Source organism: Lacerta agilis, chromosome 6 (genome assembly GCF_009819535.1).
Source record: "Lacerta agilis isolate rLacAgi1 chromosome 6, rLacAgi1.pri, whole genome shotgun sequence".
NCBI classification, from domain to species: Eukaryota; Metazoa; Chordata; class Lepidosauria; order Squamata; family Lacertidae; genus Lacerta; species Lacerta agilis.
Genome location: NC_046317.1, coordinates 69,114,553 through 69,132,429, shown reverse-complemented (window position 1 = coordinate 69,132,429; position 17,877 = coordinate 69,114,553). Strand labels below are relative to the sequence as shown.

Genomic DNA, 17,877 nt, shown 5'->3' with positions numbered 1-17,877 from the left:
AACTGCTATTCTCAGAGAGAAATGACCACCATTTTCTGATCTATGAGGAACGCTAAAGAGAGAGAGAGATGAAAGCTGTGTTAGATCAATTAATCAGAAGAAGGGCTATTATATTCTTTGACATACTCTATGCTTAATCCAGCCCCAAGTTGTGAGGATAGTTTAAGAGAAAGGACATGTGCTAATACAGCCATATTGTGTATGTGTTGTGCAATAGAAATCTGCAATATCCTTCATGAATTGCTTTCCCAATTTAGCCAACCACAACTTCATTCAATGCTTTCGGATGGCGCATGTGGCATGTTTATAGCGCACAGCAATACTGTGCAAGGCTTTTTAGCTCAAAGAGAACAACAACTTATTGAAACTGCAGGGGGAGTTCATGATACTAGTTAACATCTATCGGTTTCCTTCTTAATGCTCTGCCCTAAAACACAACTTGATTTTTATATGGTGATTCCTGCTATCTTTCCATTTTTGCTGTTATGCTTTATTGCCTGTTATAGTAGTAAAGTGACTTGCAAGAGTTTATCCCTAGAGCTGATGACTTAGTGAGGAAACTGAATCTCCTTAGCCAGATCTCTGACTTAAGGCTCACTACATTACACCAGAAAGCATCCATCACAGGTGCCTTGCAGCCTACCCTTTCATTTCCAGGATTCTCCATGTGTGCGTGTGCAGGGGCACAGATGAAACGTGGACCTCCCTTACCTGTCCACATGCATTTAATGGGTGGTACTGAACAAGGTATTTCTGCTAAAAAATTCTGCTTATGTAACAGAGCTTCCCCTGCCTCTTCTCTCCCAATTCCCACACCAAAGCGGTTCTATAGGGTTGGGCAAAAATCCAGAACAGGTTTAGGGGATACGTGGGGAGAAAAGAGGGAGGGGAAGCCTGCCTGGCTCCCTGGCTCTTATCTGGCACAATACTTTTCTTTCTTCCCCGCACCTTGTCCTCTCTGACTCCCAGGAGCTGCAGCAAAGGAGGTGGTGTCGGAGGAGGAGGAGGCCTCAGTTAGCAACTTTCTCTTCCCCCCACTTCCCCTAACATGAAGCCATTTCTGGTTAGTGTACCTCAACAATGATAGGCATTCCGTTATAACTATTGGATATTAAGCAAGTTGGACAACAAAGGGGAATTGTAAATAAATAAGAAACTGGAATAATAGTGTGTTAGAAGAAAGAAAAAGGATGAATGGAAAGAAATTACAGCTGAGTTGATTGGAAGTCAAGCACAGGGTGGGGTGTGGGGTGTTGAAAAGTGGTGGGAAAAGGCAGTAGAGTATGATGATGATAAGGAAGAGTATGATGGAGTGTTTGTTTTTTAAGATGTTTAGAAAGAATGTTTGTATGATGTGTATGTCTTGTTTGTAATATGTGAGTGTATTATAAATTGTAACAATAAAATAAAGTATTTATTTTTTTAAAAAAATGATAGGCATTCGGGACTCTGTGACAAAATGAGAAGCCGTGATGGCTTAAGATTTTTCACGATGGTCTCGAATTTTTCAGGGCAGTTGGAAATTATGCTTTTGCAGGTGTCACAAGAGGTGAAGCCATTTTTCATGACATGGTCCTCTATGCTGAAAAATCTCATATAATTAAGCTTTTTCCTAGCTACTCTTGAACTATTGATGGACAAAGGGCTTCCATATAATTGTGTTTACTAAAAGGAATTGCAGCGCATCCCATATATTTCAAACATGCAGATGTGTTGATATGATTCTGAAAGCAGAATCTAAGGCTATCTTCTGTACACAAATAAACTCCGCCGCCCTCAATGTTTTATTTTAGGAAAATGATCATGATCCTAGCTGGTTTGGAGGCCAACCAGATTTAAACCATAGAAATATACACAGCACTGCTGACTTATCATACTAATTAATCTATTAATCAACTAATTAATGACAGATTTAGAATGTGAATTTTTAAATTAGATTTTAATCAGTGCTGTCCTCTGTGAAAAGATATTCACCGGTGCAGCATTGCCTTTCACTCAGGCAAGGGGTGGGATCCAGACAGAGCTAGTCAAAATTTAGTTCTGCTGAAATCAATGAGGCAAGAAATGGATTGAGCCCATTTCTGTCACACGATGGCAGCAGAGCTGGTTCAGGGCCCAGTGAAATCCTGTGCTGGATCCACCCCCCTCCACTCCTGGAATTACCCATTTCAGAGATTTTCATTAGCTAACACCACTGGTAGCTTCCACTTGGCTGCTATTTGGGTCGGTACATTGGTGCACGCCTTGCCGGCAGAGCTTCCCCGCTGACTTCTGATATATATCAGATTGAAAATAACCATTGTGCCCATGCTCTCCCTCCTTCCCTTCCATTCTCCTTTCCCTCCTTTCCCAGTTTAACTCCTGGGGTTTGTTAAACCACAGTTCCCCTTTTCCTACAAGCTTGGGAAACTGTGGTTAAGTCCAATGCTGGCTTGCAAATCAGGCAGACCAATGGTTTGCTGACTGGGTTTGCAGTCAGAGCTTATGGGAACAATGCTATATTGAAGATCTGCCTGCTGATGGAATCATATCACAGCCCTAATAAAAAGCACATTAAAATCTTAATGTATAACTGGAAGCTTGTTTCAAAACAAGGTACAACATTCAGTCAGTCTCACACCATCCACTGTTTTTTTTTTGGGGGGGGCTGTTGCCCCTTTAAAGGTTGTCAAGTCACAATGCTGCAATGACAGATGGCACACAACCTGCACAATTCCTTTGTTATGGTCTAAATTCTAGACTGGAAACCTTATCTCTCCTCCCACCCCCATAACATAGCTAGGTTTCGAAAAATGCTTGCATCCTATTGCTAACACAATATGCCACCTAAGAAGTGGCATTGACTTGGCAACACCTGTTACCATCTTGGCAGTTAGTCAGGAGCCTGAGGCCAAAGGCAAAATAGAGACATCAAATTTGCATATCAATTGACAAACATATTACACGCAATTGATGCTGAATTTGCAGGACCATCTACATTGTTAGCACTCATTCTCCATATCTAGGGAGCTCACAGCTTTGGAATGTTTGCCTGTGCCCATTTAAAAATGCATGACTTTATGTTATTTAACTAATGCAAATTATTTCTGTACAAATATACAGTGGAATTCTAGGCCACTGATGGGCTATAACATGCACACAAGCCATGCCAAGGATGGTTCACACTGAAGGCATTGTTCTTTTGGACAGCAAAACATACCAGCAGGACAGCAAAATAAAATGAACCTCCAAAGGTCAGCAAACAAGGAGGTTGTGGGCAGAAACAAACCCATTTGGTAAAAGTACAAAAGAGGAAATAGCCTTCAATGTACCGTAATTTAGAAACCTGAACAGTAACCTGGTGGAAGTACCGAGGCTAATTGCTATGCCTTTTATTTCTTTATGCAATTATAAATAACATTGTAGATAAGGAAACAACCAAGCGATGCCTTTGCTTGCACAATTCGATTTCAAGCTATGCAGGCAAACAAAGGGTCACCTGATGCTATTTTGATGTCAGGCAATTGACAAAATGGTCAATCACCTGTCAAGTAATTGATAATGTGGGCCTGTGGGTAGTGGAGGAGATCTGGTTCCCTACCCCTGGGTGATAGGCCTTATATTGAAGTAGACAATGGATCTATCAAGCTCAGCGATGTCCACACTGACTGTAGCAGCTCTTCAAAGTTTCAGGTATGGGTCTCTCAGCTGTGAGATCTTCTGCACACAAAACAAATGCTCTGCCCCTGATCTAGAGCCCTTTCCCAAATTATTCTGCCCAGTTTGGAAAGTGGAACCTGCATAAATAATGCTTACCACACCTTACAATTTGCCTCTATGACAAATACGCCAGCAGAACGCTCTGTATTTAAACCAATCCATAATAATGTAGGAAGCTGCCATAGACCAAGTCTGGCCATTGGTCCATCTGGCTCACTATTGTCCAAACTGACCAGCAGTGGTTCTCCAGGGTGTTAGAGAAGGGTCTCTCCCAGCCCTACTTGGGAGATGTCAGGGACTGAACCTGAACATGTCCCCCGTCCCTTCCCTGCTTTGCAGATGCGAGTTCCTTTGCTTGTTGCTGCTGCCTGGTTTTATACCTTTCCTCAATGTAGATGGGTGGGGAGGAAGTACCGGTAAACATCCCAAATGTGTGTGTCATTGTTCTAACAGAGCAGCACAGTGCCTTGGCTGTACACTTGGCGCTGTGGTCTAAACCACTGAGCCTCTTGGGCTTGCCGATCAGGTTGGCGGTTCAAATACCCACGATGGACTGAGCTCCCCCGTTGCTCTGTCCCGGCTCCTGCCAACCTAGCAGTTCAAAAGCTCACCAGTGCAAGTAGATAAAGAGGTACTGCTGCAGCGGGAAGGTAAACAGTTTCTGTGTGCTCTGGTTTCTGTCATGGTGTCCTGTTGCGCCAGAAGCGGTTTAGTCAGAAAGCTGTCTGTGGACAAGCGCCGGCTTCCTTGGCCTGAGATGAGCAATCCCATAGTCACCTTTGACTGGACTTAACCATCCAGGGGTCCTTTACCTTACCTTCACCTTACACTTGCCTTACCCATGGTCCTTGAGTATTGAGGTCATGGCAGCATGATGGACACACCCCTGGCTTGGCCTGCGCAGGTTTGCTCTGGGTCTGGGCTTCTAAACAGACCACAATCCCTGAACGGTGGACTATGGTGTTTTCCAGGGTTGCTTTGGGCATGTCTGACATTTTTACATTGCTTCTGCATTCCCCTGGCTTTATGGTTTTGACCTCCCATACCAGGCAGAACATACATTAGCTATGTTGCTGCTATACCTGTGGAATGGCATTATATGAGTATAGGATTACGCAGCCCATCACGAATCATGTAGTAATCAATGTAGTAATCATGTAGAATCATGTAGTAATCAATATTTTAGTATCCCCCGTTTTGCAATTTGTCTTCACGTATGCCAACTAGTAGCGCCTGCACACAATACTGTACACTTGGGTGTGGCTGTGCCACACAACCACAGACACAATAGAAGAGGTGGAAAAGACTGCAGTTGAAAATCCACAAAGCTCACTGGGTGGGCCAGGATTGAGATTTATATATATTAAAAAAAATGCATTTCAACTTGTTTTGATTTCGTTCTTATGAGCCACTTTGAAGTGGCAGCACGGAAATCATTAGAAATATAACCACTGCCTTCGCCTTAACTTGCTGTAGGTTTCCACACTTAAAAGCTGCTTATTTGGAGGTAAATATTGATGCAAGCGGATGTTTCAAACTGGGATGCCAATTTTCATGTGAGCCAAGGTTTCAAACTGGGATGCAAATTGTTCAGACCCTGCAAGGTACTTTATGTACATAGAAGTACCGAGAAGGAAAATACAGTGTTTTTAATATATAGTTATACGGCAGCACATCGCCACAGGTAACGTAGCACATTACAAAACCCACCACAGACCTATGAGCCCCGGCCTCCTTCCCCGGATATATGACGGTGACCTTAACAGTAACTGAGCCGTGTGTGATTTTTGGGCGTGGTGTGCTTACCTTGGTTTACGGAACAATGAGAAGGGAGTTGCGAGGAGGTGTGGTTAGATGATTTGCATCTCTGACTGGCAGAGAGGAGGGAGCCTGGGAGCAGACCGGGCGTGGAGGCGGGGGGAGCGCGCGTTTAGCCCGGAATCGGCTTGCAGCAACCCCGATCAAACTGTCGCTTTATTTCCTTGCATTTTTCACACTCGGGACGCGCCAAAGGACTGGAGTGAGTGGGCCGCCCCGGATGCATCCGCACAGGTGCGGAGGGCCACATTCCAAGCCTACCTGCCTGCTCCGAAATCCGATTGCATCTGCCGCGAGCGTCTCGCCGCCGCTTTGAAGGGCTGGGGAAACGCGAAAGGACTCCGGGCTGCAGGCAGCGCAGCCCGTGCAAAGGCTGTTTGGTTGCATAGATGATCTTTCGCTCCCCCCCACCCTTCCCTCGGAGGCTGGTTCAGTTGCTCATGACGTGCCTCTCTCGCTGAGCTGCCAGCCCTCCTGCTCACTCGCTCCTGCCTCCCGCTGCAGCTGCCTTGCATTATTAGCCCCCCCACCCCGCCTCCCTCGCCGCCGCTTTGCAAGCCAGCCTGATTCATTTTTCTTGCCGCTCTTGGAGGAAGAAAGCAGCAGGGAGGGGGAAGAGAGAGAAGCGACTGCTTTTTAAAACCCCAACCCCCCCATTACTCTTCGGAATCTGCTTTTTTTTTTGTCCCTTTAATTAATTGCAAGGAGGCTCGGGAGCCTGTCATTCTCCTCGCCAGATGAACGTTTTCTTGGATCCTTGGACGTCTTGACTCCGGATTACTCGGGGGAAAGGGAAAAAGAAAAGAAAAAGGTTAGCCATGGCGACGATTCCCCACCCCCCATCTTTCCCCTCGCCTTTACCCCGATGCCCCCGATTGCCTTCGCCCCCCCCCCCGCCTCGCCTGCCGGAGCCACTCAGGGCAACCGGGACGACCGACGCCCCAGCGGTGTGGCTGGAGCTCTGCGGAGCCAGGCGGGCAGCGAGATCACGTGGAGGTCTCCGGGGAGGCGGCGGCGGCGGCGGTAGTAGTAGTAGTAGGAGGGAGCGACCTGGTCACGCGTGTGCGTTTTCTCACGATACTACAAACTCGCTTCCTTCTTTCCTACCGGTGTCTTCGGTAGCGACCGTGTCCAGGTGACATTAGGCTACTTCCCCTTCCTTCTCAACTCCCCCCCCCAACCCGCTCGTTTGCATCCCTCGGGATCATCTCCATTCCCCCCCCCGCCTTTTCGCTTGTGCAGCGCCCCCATCTTCCTTTCCTCCGAGAGGGGCAGAGGGGTGTGTTCCTTTCTTTCCTCTCGGCGGCGAATCAGCGCCTCCCCCGCCGCCCTTGGCTGCTCTGCCTGCTGGAAACTGGGGTGGCCGAGCTGAGAGCGGGGGCAGAGAAAAGACGTTCAGGTGTGCTTGCGCCCTGTTGATCCTCTGTGTAAAGAGAAGCAATCCGTCTTTAACTCCCCCCCCCCCGGAAATGTCTCCTTCATAGGATTGAGCGCCCTCCCTTCTTTTTTATACATGCATGCATTGCTCGCGTCTGAGGACAGGCAAGCGAATTCGGTTGGACGTTTATAAAAGGGCGATGTGGGGGGTGCGTGCGTGGGGGGCAGCTGCTTGATTGCTCCCTTGCTCGGCTCCCCCCCACGCTCGCTCGCAAAGTCGATCAAAGGGCGAATCTCGGATTCCTGTTATTCTGCAGCCGCGTGTGTCCCCTTTTTTATCTACGGAGAGGGCGGAGCTGCGTACAGGTTGCTCTTTTAAATAAATAAAAAATGGGAAAAAAATCCTGTTGTCTGTTGTGAAAGACAAGCCTGGTAACTAATCCGCGCGGCGAACTCGGAACTGGCAAAAAATGTGTTGCCCAGCGTCGATTTCAAAGAGTTCGCTTACTCCGGAGGCGCCTTCCTAGATCGAACTCTGGTTCCCTTTCAGTCGAAGGAAAAGCGGCGTTTGTGGGTAGCCTCGGCGGATAGGTAGCGCTTTCTTGGAAGGGCGTTGCTCTCCCCTTTGCTTATATTTATTTTATTTCAGCCTTACCCCTTAGGCAGGTGTTCCACCGGTAGGGCATCCCCCGCCCTCGCCAAGGTCAGATGGCACCGGGAGCTCATTCCTCTTTTCAGGGGGAACTCGGCTTGGGGACCACACCCAAATGCCAACTCCAGTCCTAGGTGCGGCCGTAGCCTTGAAACCCATGCAAGCAGTGTTCCAAAAACACATTCTATATTAATATCGTGTTTGGGGAAACAGATCTACTACTTTTTACCCCCTCTTATATGTGTTTGGCTTGAAGGTTTATTAACTTCTCATGATGAAGTCCTGAAAAATCTTAGGAACTCTTACGGCTTCGCTGAGTGTTTGTTCAGAACAGTAATGATGCTGTTCTAACAGTAGCACCTGTAGTAGATGTGTGGCTGAAACTGTCAACAGTCTTGAAGGAGTTGCTTGTGGTTTTGTAAGGGTTTGGGAGAGAAACAGCTGGCCTGGGTAAAGCTAGTGTCTGGTTTCAAAGTCCTTACTCCCTTGTAAGTCCCCACTGAGCACAGTGGAGCTTCCTGTCTAATTAATAGGCAACCTAGTTCCAGACATGCTGATATGTCAGTGAAAACGATTAAATACAGTGGGATTTAAATCTGAATTAATATGCATAGGATAGGAGTATGAGTTGAGTTAGGCTCCCCCCCCCCCAAGAAATGAAACAAAAAATAGATATGCAGTGCTTGGGGAGGCTCTAGTCACATTTATGAGATATTAGCATTTTTGTTAATGTTCCTCTTGTAGTTCAAGTTAAAGTTAGTGACTTTAAAACTTCTCAGTGGGAACCAGGGAAAGTGGCAGTTTGTGCTATTCACCATTCATTGAAGACGGAAATCGCTGACTCTTGTGCTTCAGATACCGTTCAGTGGTGATGAGACACTGTTTGAATTGTTGCCATATGCTGATCAATGCTCCATAGCTAACTGATAGCTAATCAGGAATGCCAACATGTAACATGTCAAGGAATCCTGCAGGAAGTTTGCCAGAGGAGAGGTTGTGGTAAGTTTACATGGCAAATTGCAATTTGTGATCCCCGCCTCCTGTTGCATTTTGTCATTTGGAACACCAGGGCCTCCATCTTGTATCTCTGAGCTCATTGAACATTTTTGCCACGGACTTGGGAGGGATCTGCATTTATTTTCTTCAGCAGATTGAGGCTGCATGCCTCTTGTGCAGGAACTGGGTCTCTGCAAAATAATCCTTAAGAGCATCCCCTTCCGCAATGCTCCTGATTCTCATGCTGAGGGATGCCTGAGAATGAATTAAGGCTACATATCAGTGAAGGAGTTAAGGGCTGGCATTTGCTGTCTTGCTATCATTCAAAGTGGCCATGTGGAGAATGCCTGTGAATCCTGGATCCTGTGCTGCAGACACACTGAAGGAGTGGCCCAGTTCAATAATAGAGATTGGTGTGGCTATCAACCATTGGTACTCTCCTGCCCTTCATAAACAGTAATAGATCTGTTGATTTCAAGAAGGTAATTTACATTGAAACATGTAATGCTGAAACATGAAACAAGCATTTACAGGAGGAGAAAGATGGGTCCTTGCATATTTCTTTTTCTTGAATATAATAATATTCAGCATGAAATACAACCATATGGCAAGAAGTGGAGCAGTCATTTTCCTAATTGATTGATGTGGGTAATAGACATTGAGGTATTTCACTTTTTGCCGTTTGTGCTGTAATCCATTCTGTGTATTGTGGCTTTCGTTGTGGAATTATTTAAGCCAGGCACATCCAATTCCCCCCACCCCCCAATGATGACCATACCTTTAGCTTTCTGAGCCATACCCCCTCTTTTGTTCTAGACCTCTTACTGGCATGTTTTCCCAAAACTTGCATGATAGCAGGAGTATCTTTAGTCTTGCTGCCAATAATGTTTGCTCAGTTTTCTTTTGCTTTTTTCTTTCACTTCCTGCTGCAACAACCTAGTGGTTTTAATTTTTGTTCTGTTAGAAGAGAGGCAACATAATTCAGCATTCCATCACTGGACCACTTTAAGAGCTAAGTCTAGAAAATTGCTTTCCCTGCCTTCCATTTTGTTGCAGCTGTCTACCATAATATTGTTGGCTTTATGTAGGCTTCAAGCCTGCCATGGTTTCTGTGGCCACCATTCTTTCAGACAAGCAGATTTACCAATCTGAAGTAGTTGGACCCAATGAAACAATGGGAGCTCTATGGTAGAGCCCATGCTTTGCATGCAGAAAAGTCTCTGGCATCTCCTGGGAGAGCTGAGAATGACTCTTGTAGAAATCCAGGAGAACTGTTGCCTTAAGTTTGCAATACTGAGCTAGATGGGCCGATGGCCTGATTCTGTATAAGGCAGCTTGTTGTGTTCCACCATGTGTGGAAGCTTGCCTAGTTGAATTCATTCTGCATTCATTCTGAAGAAGTGTGCATGCACACGAAAGCTCATACCAGGAACAAACTCAGTTGGTCTCTAAGGTGCTACTAGAAAGAATTTTCGATTTTGTTTTCATTCTGCATTGCATGTTTTGTGTTGTGTTGTGCCATATACAATCACTTGAATATGAGCCTCATTAAGTTCAGTGGGACTTTGTCATGGATCAGTGTGCAGAGAATAGCATCCTAAATGAGTTAAGATATTATTCTGTATCCATCATGCATACCTTGATTTTTCCTGTCATCTACTTGAGATGCACAACAATTTGAAGCTGCACAACTGCTCTTTGTGTTCATTATGAATGATTGACTGAAGCCATTGATGATATTTTGGGTGTGATATGATATGATGTCTTTGTTTCTCGGCCTCCTTTTGTGGCTGTTAACTAACTTTCGAGTATCTTTTGTAGAGGAAAGGAGAACTGAACAGAAGATGACCTGTTAATGACCATGTGCTCAATTTTAAATAGGCAGGCACATTTTGAAGCTGAATAGGATACTGATAGTACTATAGAGATTCAGCACATGGCTTAGCCTCACCCCTCCTTTGTGTTCTATTTCACTAAAATCTGCTGAAATGCTCTTTGCCTGTCAAAGATCTTGCTATTTTTCCCCCTCCTGCTGTGGGGTGTGAGGTGCAATTCTACAAGCAAGGATTTACTCTTAACAGGCTTTGTGGCGTACCTTTGTGTTGTATTCAGCAAGGCAAGTTTTAAGCAACTTGAGCAGAAGAGAAAAAGCTGGATATTGAGTGTCTGTGTGGAATCTTCAAAAGTTGGCATCTTGCAGCCTTCCCCTCCTGCCACTGGTGGCCCAGAGCCAGTTTGTTTACACAGATAATTATTTGATAGGAGTGCCAGTTCTTAGATGGTTTATGATTTGCAGGTTGAGCAACACTCTGGACCAGGGGTAGGCAACCTAAGGCCTGGGGGCCAGATGCGGTCCAATCGCCTTCTAAATCTGGCTGGCGGATGGTCCGGGAATCAGAGTGGTTTTTACATGAGTAGAATGTGTCCATTTATTTAATCATTTCCCCCCAAAAAATATAGTCCGACCCCCCACAAGGTCTGAGGGATGGTGGACCGGCCCACGGCTGAAAAAAGTTGCTGACCCCTGCTCTGGACCCTTTGGTAATATGCATCTGAATTTCAAAGGCAGGTGTAAGAAGGATTGATGGTGCCCCCTCCTTGAATTTGGACAGTTTGCATCCATCAATTTCAATTGTGAAGAAAAAAAAATGGAACCCAGGATAGGTCTGTACAGCTGGCATGCAGTTTAATTTAGAATGACTTGGACCACTGGGAGAGTGGAGCCTCTGATCCAGTGACATTCCTGAGTACACTGGTGCAGTGAGGACAAAACCTGCCTTCCTTCTTAGTGCTGATGTGCTCTGCTGGAAGGGGTTATAATAACTTTTTTTCCTTGCATGCAAAGTGCAAGTGGGGTGTACTGCATGTATACACCCTCTCTTCCCCACCCTGCCCTTCAGCATGACAGGTGTTGTGGTAGTAAAAATAAGTGTACACATGGAACAAATCTTTTGCCCGCTTCAGCCTCAGAGCGGAATGAGAAACGTGAGCTGGTGTGTTAAGCCTTACTGATGCTTCCTCTCTCCTGCCCATTTATCTTTGTGCCCAGTGTGTACCTCCCTTGTGCTCACCATTGATGGCGGTGAAAAATGTCCCCATTCTGTTTGCAATCACTGGGTTGCGTTTATTGCTTTAACAGCAACTTTGGATGGTAGCAGAGGCATTAAATCAGACATTTTCTATAAATAGGGATGAAGCATTTGTGATCCCCGCTGCAATGGGAGCACATATACATCTTGAGGAAGGTGCAGTTTGACTGCTCTGCTGTGCTGCAGAAATAGGTGGTTCATTAACTCTTGGCTCTGGGAGATGAGAACCAGTGTGTTTTGTTTCCAAACAACAGCGATGTTTGTACATCTCTTCCTCCAAGTATTTCGATGAGGGGAGTTGCATTCCAAGGGGTTTCCCTAATGAAAGAGGTGGATTTTTGCAGCACTGATTTCATTGGGAATGAATTTGCACTCTTAGAACTAAAATTTGCAAACCATGTCCATTTTGATCCATTGGCAAGACACGTTTTGTTTTTCTTTTGAACTATGGAGATCAGTTGGAGACCTGATTCCAGTTGCTGCCTTTGGAAAACTTCCCATGATGTGTTACATTTCTTGGGGAACTGGAAGGTCTGATGCCGAAGGTGTTGGCTTAAGAGATTTCACTTTCTTTCTCATGGTGTTTGTGGAAACTCGCTGGCAAGCTGCATGATTTTGCTTTGACATTTTGCAAAAAAGGGAGAAGTGGAATGCAATGTTAATATTTTGTTACCTGGGGAATCATGTCATTGCCTCATAGAGAAGTGTGTGCATGTGTTTGAATGTAAAACACAGTCCTTGCTGTGTTGTAATTTTTACAGGACAGGTTTGGCAGCTCTGTATCTGTTAGGCATCATTTTAGCATTTCTCACCCCTTTTTTGAGATTCTTTTCTAATGAAGTAGTGTTGTCCTAAATCCAGAACCCCATATGTACTCTGAAGCACCCATGTGGACTTCTCCATTCACTTCAATGAAGGAGGCACGTTTTTGTACACCCACTAGTGCCCCTTTCATTGAAGTGATTGCGTCATTCTCCGCAAGATGAAAAGCAGTGTTTTGGCATTAGAGCCCTTGCGTGTGCACGTGCACACACACACACACACACACACACACACAGGTATCTGTTCCAGAGTGATGGTTTGCTGGGAGTAGTGAACAGAATAAAGCAGAGAGAATTCCTCCCCCCCCCCTGAATTGCATTGTTCGAAACGTATGGCACACATGCACACCTCCATACATGTGTAAATTTGCTGTCTCAAAAATTGTATGAAAGTTCCTGTGCACAGTGCATCTGACAGATGTAGCTGAGCAGCCCATTGTTCTCATTGGAACAGCCTCTGAGTCAGCAGGTTCCCGGTGTATTTTGCAGAATGAAAGAAAATTGCCACCAAAAACATTGCAAGGATTAGTGCAACAATCTAAATAAATGCTTGCTTGCAGGAGCTATTGAAAGTTATGACAGTTGTGTCAGGGCGCCCTGGCAATAAACATCAGGATGTTTATTATGTTAGCCATGCTCTTGTGTTGAAGGCAATGGTGAGAGATGGCAGGTTCCATCCTTTGGCGCAAACACTTCCACACTGGTGCTAACATGACTCCCCTGAGGTTTTTTTGCTTGCTAAGAAGGCTCTGATGCCTCCTTACCCAGCACAGTGCCCCCCCCCAGCTGCTCTGGACTACAGTTCCCATTGTCCCTGCCCGTTGGCCATGCTGGCTGATGCTGATGGCACTTGCGGTTCCAAACACCTGGAGGGCACCAGTTGGGCAAGGCTGCTTTGCACATTATGTAATCCAGACCTGGATTCCTAGGTGCAAAGGGTTGGTTTGCTTTTTCTTTGTGTATTTCCATGTGGCTTTGAGCAAGATCTCTGTTTGACCACCTTTAATTCTTTTTGCAGGCAACTTTCTATTTTCACAATAGCTCGGGCAGTTGAAAATGTCTACCAGCTTGGATTATGCACCACAGCAAGAGTGTTTGCTAGTTTTGGTAATAATAACAGCTGTGATGCACAGAATTAAATGTAGCGATAAGCTGCTATGCACTTTATTGGTTCTATTCCACCGAGGGTGTTTATTTGACTTCTGCAACTCCAGTTCAGTTATTCCAGGGCAGAGGAACCTTGGGCTAAGCCTTCTTAGGTGGCCTTTGGGATTCCACCTAAGACATGCTGTCCCCCCCCCCCCAGGCACACCCATAAATGGCCCTACTTCCACCTTTCTTGAGTGTCTTTTGCCTGGCTGGAGTGTATCCTTGAATTCTGATTAATGCTTTTTTGCTTACCTGGGTGGAGGATAGAGATAGGGGGTGTAACTGCATGTAGACACTAGCCTGTTGTCTAGCTAAGGTTCACACAAGCTGTTCTGCCCACTTTTGCCTCCGACCCCATCTGCCACCTCTGGCATGTGGCTCCCAGAAGGTTGACAAGAGGAGAGTGTGGCCCTCGGAGTGAAGAAAAGGTTCCTCTCTCTCGAATTATTACAAAGGCCTCTGCTGTTGCCTCTCCTTGCAATTCATATTTGAAAAAATAGAACCATTGTTTGTTAAATAGACCCAAAGTGCTCTGCAGATTCCAATGGGCTCCTAACTCTTTAATCTCATCTCTTTATTGCTGAACATTCTTGCATTCCTCCATTGTATTCAAAGTTGGGGAGACCTGGGATGTATTCTGTGGTGGTATTTACCATGCATCAGATCTGAATGCAAATGCACAGGGTGGAGCAGTCTCCTTCTGCACAAAGGAAATGTTGTTTTCTTTCTGTCTGCCTTCTCTTCCCCCCCTTTCCCCCTAAAATTTGAATAAATGGGGGAGAGATCAAAGGCTGTTTGAAGCTGTGTTAGGTGCTCATAATAAATTCATGGCCCTCCCTACCCTATGCCTGTCTCTGTAGTGTGGCACCTTTCAGCAGATATTTTTAGCTTTGATTTCTTCCTTGGTGCAGGATCTTGACGGGAACTGTGTTTTGGTGGAAAGAGAGTCGTTTCATTGCTTGTGTGTGTGTATGTGTGTGGAGGGGGGGAGGGAGGGATGGAGACTTGTAAGAAGAAGGCCCAGCAGAATCCTACTGTGTATTATAATGACACCTCTTTTTTGTAATGGGCTAATCTTGTTTGTTGCCATTAGTGCTGCTGGAAAGCATGGTTGGCTCAGGGGCAGCCAGGTAGAGTGCCTGTCAGGGCTGCTTTTTGTAGTGAGGCAGGTGAAATTGGAGCGATTGAAGGCAGAGGAGACAACAGACTGCCGGTTTTAAAACACCCCCCCCCCCAATTTCTCCCATCAGAGGTCTAGAATCTGGAAAGTGGCTTTCTCATAATACAGTAATGCAAATGTTGAAGAGGCAGAGAGGAGGAGGATGAAAGAGGCGTTGTTGGATATTTCTGGAACTACAGTGTGGGGATGATGGATCCAAATGAACAATGGAAGCAATTAAAGTGCTCTAATTAGATGCACTATTGATCTGGCACCGTTTCTGCTGGCAGGAGTTTCTGTCGATATTGGGTAACATGGCACACACTGCTGGGCAGTCCAGGTGTCTGCAGTTTCTCTCTCCCTCTCTGCCCACCTGGGCCTTGGTACCTTGCAAAAAAAAAGAAAAAAGGGAGAGCTGGTATTTCTTTATTAAAAAGGGGCTTGGCCATATTATATTGGCAGAAATAATAATATTTGCATGCAAAGTGCATGCTCTACCACTAAGCTATGCCCCTTCATCTGTGAAGCCTCTCTTTTTAGGAATATTAAAACATAACCTTTCTTAGGTCAGAGCAGTGGTGGCTGTTGCTCACTGAGACTTGTTGCTTTCTCCCTGTCCTCCTGAATTCTACAAGGGCAACACTGAGGCTGAGGAGGAAGAAGGTGACAGGTTGCACTACTCCCTGGACTAAAGCCAGTCAGGTGCAGGATAGCTGAGGGCAGGATGAGGCTGGTTAGGCAGTGCTAGTAAAGGTAAAGGGACCCCTGACCATTAGGTCCAGACATGGACGACTCTGGGGTTGCGGCGCTCATCTCATGTTATTGGCCGAAGCAGCCATCGTACAGCTTCTGGGTCATGTGGCCAGCATGACTAAGCCGCTTCTGGCGAACCAGAGCAGCGCACGGAAACGTCGTTTACCTTCCCGCTGCAGCGGTACCTATTTATCTACTTGCACTTTGATGTGCTTTCGAACTGCTAGGTGGGCAGGAGCTGGGACCGAGCAACGGGAGCTCACCCTGTCGCGGGGATTCGAACCGCCAACCTTCCGATCGGCAAGCCCTAGGCTCTGTGGTTTAACCCACAGCGCCACCCGTGTCCCTGCTACATTTGTTCTAATGCAGGGGTTACCAAAGTGGGTGGTACCACCCCCTGAGGGGGATTACCTAGTGGGTGCTAAGAGGCAAGTGGGTGGCATGGGGGTGCTGGAGGTGTCAATGACTATGTGATATTGAAATGCTGGTATCACTGGCTCAAGTTCATCAGTTTTGTTGACTTAATTAAACTAAACCATTTTAATTGGATATTGAATAAATGTGCAATTAATTGTTACAGTTCTGAATTTTATTGTGTTATAAACTTACTTTGTGGGTTGTGTGAACCATTATCCTGAATACTACTTTTTATAGGGTAGAGAGCACTGGGGATGAGTTTATGGAACTAAGGCGGAGGAGGGCCACAAATGTTTGGGAACCACTGGTATAAGGGACTGGCATCTATTGGATTGGGCTGTGATGTTTAAATTATTATTATTAGTATTAATTAAATTTAAATAACTTCTCCCGAGGACCACAGAGAGGTTTGCAGTATAAAAAACACAAAACCATAGCTGTCAACTTTCCCTTTTTTTGCGGGAAATTCCCTTATTCCAGCACCGTTTCCCACTGCAAGAAAAAGGAAGGTTGACAGCTATGCACAAAATAAATAGTGATAACAAAACAACAAACAGTAAATGCCTGTGTGCACGCCCAGCTTCTGTTTATATATGCAGGCCAAATATTTTTTTGCTGCCTGAGGCAGACAAGATGGCATTCCCCCACCCAATTCCATGTGGAGAACCTGAGCAGTTGCAGTGGTGATGGAACAACATCCATCTCTGTACATGAGGGCAGAACAGGAGGCTAGTTTAAGAGACCCTGGGGAAATGATGAGGACTGTTTTCTGCAGCAGCCATCACCTGAGGCACCTGCCTTCATTCTGCCTCATGACAGGGCCAGTCCTATCTATGAGCTACCTTAGTTAAATTCTTAACAAGACAGGAACAAATATTTTAAATAAATTATGGTCCGATAAATTACGGCTGCAAGGATGAAGTTGGGCAAGCTGTCTCTAGAGAGCATATATTTATTTTATGCTCTACCTCCATGCCCCCCCACAACCCAGGAGGTGGTGGTGCCATACATGGTGCTCCCCTACTGCATTGTACTCTTGTAACAATTCTCTGTAGTAGGTTAAGTTGAGAGACAGTGACTGACTCAAGGTCACCAAGTGAACTTCATGGATGAACCCTGGTCTCCCAGGTCCCAGTCCAAGACTTTAACCACTACAACCCACTGACTGTAATGAACACATGCCTACTAGTTAGGCTCCAAACACAGTTAAGGTATGAGGAACAGGGTATAGACTGGCCTACTTATTAAGAGACCATATGCTAAAATATTCCAAATGATCTCATATGTACCAGGGCTGGTCAGGAAATTAGTTTGGTGCTTTCCCCATGAGGGAGACAAAAAATAAATAAAAAATGTTCCATCAGCATTTCCACTATGGGCAGGATTCACCTAATGAACCCTGTCAGCAGAAGCACTGCTCAAGGGCTTGGGCTTGTGCAACGAAGCTTTCTCCCACACCCCCAGAAATTGGCTCGGGCGGGGGGGGGGGTCAGAAGAACAGCAGGAGAGGGAAGCCATTCTGCCTGGCAAGCTGATACTCTTGCACAGAAGAAATGTTTGTAATAGTGCAAAGTTGAATTCCACCCTGCAAGCTTCTCATTGTGGCCGAGGCGTCAGTGCAGCAGAGCTAAACACAGTCATTACTTTGATTATCCAGACAAATAAAACCTTGGACTATATGGAACTGCATTCCCCTTCTGATCAGAATGCTTTGATTTCCCACCCCGTCAATTGACACTGTGGTCAAAATGGGCAACTGCTGTTGTGATGGTGAGTGAAGCAAAAACGGAAAGGGCAGCTTGTCGTTGGTGACCTGCTGTTCCTGATGTGGCTGTGTCCTCTTCCACCTTTTAATCTTCTTGTTCACTTTCTCCATCTCCGTGCTCCAAAAGTTATTTGATCCTCTACTGTGTTCCTTCAGAAATTGCATGTGAGGGAAGAGAGATT

At 45.7% G+C, this 17,877-nt stretch overlaps 1 protein-coding gene across 11 annotated transcripts in view; it reads left to right on the top strand.

The window, feature by feature from the left end:
* Positions 1-5,605: 5,605 nt before the first annotated feature.
* EPB41L1 (erythrocyte membrane protein band 4.1 like 1) overlaps positions 5,606-17,877 on the top strand; it is a 168,656-nt gene continuing 156,384 nt past the window's right edge. For 3 of the 11 annotated variants that reach the window (XM_033153336.1, XM_033153337.1, XM_033153331.1), the window contains exon 1: positions 5,607-6,328. The gene's annotated coding sequence lies outside the window, so the exon portion shown is untranslated. Of the gene's footprint in view, positions 6,329-7,389; positions 7,451-17,877 lie in introns of those variants that run through there. The other 8 variants (XM_033153342.1, XM_033153343.1, XM_033153341.1 and 5 more) reach the window with 5 other exon arrangements.